We start from the raw sequence: 3,788 nt of genomic DNA on the forward strand, positions 1-3,788 counted from the left end.
TCAAACAGCTGCAGTGTTATAGTACTCAATAAATCAGAGTGCACAACACCAAAGAGACCACAGGCAGACATCAGGGATAGCTGAAAACCTTCTAATTCAACCTGAACTGCCTGCTCATGGCATTTTGTGCTTCTCTGGATGCCTAAGATCTAAAGGAGAGACCTGAAAACACAGAAACTAAACAATGAAGTAGCCTCTCTTCTTTTAGACACCTCGAGGAAGAGGGTGATAATGCAGGAGTCAGGATCCACAGACTGAAGGGCTTCTGCGTTGGTGTTCCCACTGCTGCAGAAGGACTCCTGCAGGTCCTTTGAAGAAAGCAAGGCTGAGGGAAATGCAAAGAGCTTGCATCCACATTAATGCAGAGAAGGCAAAGAGAGACAAGAGATGGCAGGTTTTCCTCATCAGCCTGGGGAGCTGACAGGAATCCAGAGCTGACTGGTTTTTCTCAGCTGCCCTGCGTGACTGGTGTTCAGACTTCACTGGGCCTTGAAGCATCCTTGCAAATGTCCCTCTATGAGTGTGTCTCTCTAGAGGTGGCCATGATCCCCTTTGACAGATCAGCTGTCACCGAAATAAAACCAAGATGAAGTTAAAAAGCAGTCGCATCTCCAAAAACAAGCTCAATGAGTTTACAAAGCACCTCAGGATGGGTTTAGTGTCGCTCAGCTGCAGCAATCTGCTCTCCTGCCCACAGTCACTGCCTGTGCAAAGCCCCCAATGTTCTTGGGGGTCCCACACATCTCACCTCATGCCCTTGGCTCAGCAGCTCAATTCTGTCTCCGCATCAAGAAAAGTAGAACAGACCTGGCAAGACTGTCCCCAGCCTCATCTCTGTGCTAATGGCAAAAGCTTGGTCCCACTCAAATCAATCAGCAAAGCCCCAGAGACTGGCAGAAGCTGTTTAGCTTCCTCCTTTGAACACAATCTCACACACCCCCCAGAGGCTTTCAGTCATCAGCCACACAATTAACTGCCAGCATGCAATCCAGAGCCTTACCTTCTCGACCCGGAAAATGAGTTCCGTGGAGGACAGTTGCAGAACAGGAGCAATGAACTCGCACGTGACATCCACCTGCATCACCTGCACCTTTTCTTCCTTGCTCCCCACAACGGCGTGCCACAGCAGCCGCTCCTTCACCACCTGCGTGCGAAAGCTGCACGTTACCCAGCAGGTGTGACCAGGGCACCCAGAAAACACACGGCATGTGCTCACCACCTGACTGGAGGCATAACGGATTCCGATAGCCTGCATGAAATTGTGTCATGGGAACTTGGCCATCAACCACCAGCAGGTAGTACTGCCCTAAAGTTATGGCCATTGCTTTCCTCAGCAGCCCTGCTTCCTTTTATACCGCATCCTATTTATTTTGCACTCAAATGCCCACACCGCTACACCCTAACAGCCACAAATTCACTTGTGAGCCAGGTGCTGTCTACAGCTCTAATAACTACTGCCCCAAATGACTAATGCTTTGATGTACCCCGCTGCTAACATAATGCTTACAGAAAGCTGCAGGAACCAATTTAAAAATATGTAACCATATTAAAGGACATAGGTGGCAGAAGGACCAATGCCAGCAAACCCTCTCTTGGAAGCTTAGTGGAAAAGGTACATGGGAAAACTCCAAACAGCCAGCCTGCCTTCCAGTAAAGTGGCCGCACTCATTCCAAGGGTGAATTGTGCCCTCCTGGAGATGCTTTTAAGAGAGATCTCCCTAGGAAAAGGTTGTCTTGCACTTCAGAGGGAAAGTCTCTGCTTAAGCTGGAGGCTCTTCTATTCAACACCTTTTCCCAATTTCTCATGGTTTTACTTCCCCAAATTCCTCCCTTCATTTCTCACTCTTCCTTCTGGTACAGTGCCACAACCCAGCTCCTCATCAGAGCCTACAGTCTTCCAAGTCATCTGTGTTGCACGTGCAGTGCAGGGAGCTGGGCTTCTGACCAGCCTGAAGAGCATGAAGTCCTCCAGATTTTCACTGCGGGAGCCAGCTGTACTCACAGACACCCTTTTGGCTTTCCAGGCAAGACACCCTCACCAGAGCCCAGACCATTTTATTTCCTTTCTGGAATCTTTTTCTCCTCTTCAGCAAACCCTTGGAGCTCAGAAATGCACAGGGACAGTCCCATCACAGTCAAGTCTTCCTCAAACTACCACTGAGGCAACCCTTTAAAACACCTTCCAAAACACTCCTATCAGCAGGAGCTTAATGCATGCCTATCTTACATTCGCTTAAACATCTGTGCCCAGTGATTCCAGAGACAGGGAATGCCCACCAGCCTTAGCTGGCAGCTTCTCCACAGCATTGCGTTTCCCCTGGGAAGAAGGGTCCAGGGAGGAGGACACCCAGTGACCGTGCTGAAATCTCCCCCTCTGAGCTGCCACCCAGGGGCGTTGCGAGACCTGGCTGCCCTTAGGACAGCAGGGCTGGTTGAGAGGCTGGGGGGAGCTGTCAAGCTGTCAATTATAATGATCCTTGGCAACGGTTTCCCACAGGGAGAACATCACATTGATCATTAAAGCTGACGCACTGTGCTGGATTCTCCTCCAGGACTCAGTGCTAGACAAGCCCGCTGCTTGTCTTTGTCTACAGAGGAAAATCAATGCTGCTCCCGTACACTCCCCTTCCTTCCCAAGGGATTTTGGTCCACTCACTGCTTCCCCCAGATAATTACCTTGCTTTTGTTAATTCATTTCTGCCTGCGCTCCTAGTCTAAGTGTAACTCTCTGCCCTTCATTTCTGCCTCAGCACATGACACCTCGTAACCCATTGTCTGCCCCTGAAGCACTGATGCTTCCCTCAGATCAAATTTGGGTATCAACAAGTTGGGTTTACAGTAGCTACAGAAACATGGAAAAGCCTTAGCAATTGATGGTGGCCAGCAAGGAAAGCAACTGGTGCTGCCGTGGTAACTTCTGGCACTAAAACAGTTTGTTGAAAGCACTTGCCTCTCAGGCAAATATCAAGGGGCTGCTGAAAAAGTCCCAGCAGAGGTGATCCAATGGGAAGGACTCAGCCCTCATGGGGGACCTCACCTGTGGAGTGCTGGAGAAGCCTTCCACCACCATCTCCATACTCTTGCCCGGCATCAGCTCCATGCTCAGCGGTCGAAGCTTAAACATGGGGCAGGCAGATTTGGGGTTCTGGGAGGAATCCTCACCCTCGGTGGTACTGAGGGCATCGAGACAATGATGCTGCTGAAATGTGGAAACCCCTTTGGTTGTCCAATAAAGCAAATGGGTCTTTCTTCCTTTGTTCGTTACCTTGAAGCGGTAACAGAATGGAATTTGGCTAGAAGAGAAGCACAGATCGAAAATGTCATGGGACCTGCTATTTCACAGCAGTCACCCAGCTTCAATGCCCCAAAGCCATTGTCTGACTGTGCATTTGGCAAGAAAGCCACCTCCCAAAAGGCTGACCTAGCAACCTAGCACCAACCCGCAGCAAGAGCCAGACCTTGGCTGCCCCTAAGCTTATCCCCGTCCAGCAGCTGGTCTGTGTGTGGACAGCAAGGAAAAGCTTTTTGAAGAACATCATCTCAGTCACAGTGGACAGAGCATTAAAATTAAGGGTAACTGAGAGATGATTTAGCAACTGGTTTCCATTTTGGTGTCTTTTGAGGATCTCAACCCACATTCACGTGGCCATAAAATGTTTCTAAAAGAATTCCTGTAGTGTCAATGAAATGGCGCTGGGACCCTGAGTGCAGAAGGAGAATGAGCTGAAGGACTATGGCAAAACACCTCCTTGCTGAGCCCACGGGAGGAGCAGGAGCTGAGACATACT

The sequence above is a fragment of the Phaenicophaeus curvirostris genome, chromosome 26 (assembly GCF_032191515.1).
Source record: "Phaenicophaeus curvirostris isolate KB17595 chromosome 26, BPBGC_Pcur_1.0, whole genome shotgun sequence".
NCBI lineage: Eukaryota > Metazoa > Chordata > Aves > Cuculiformes > Cuculidae > Phaenicophaeus > Phaenicophaeus curvirostris.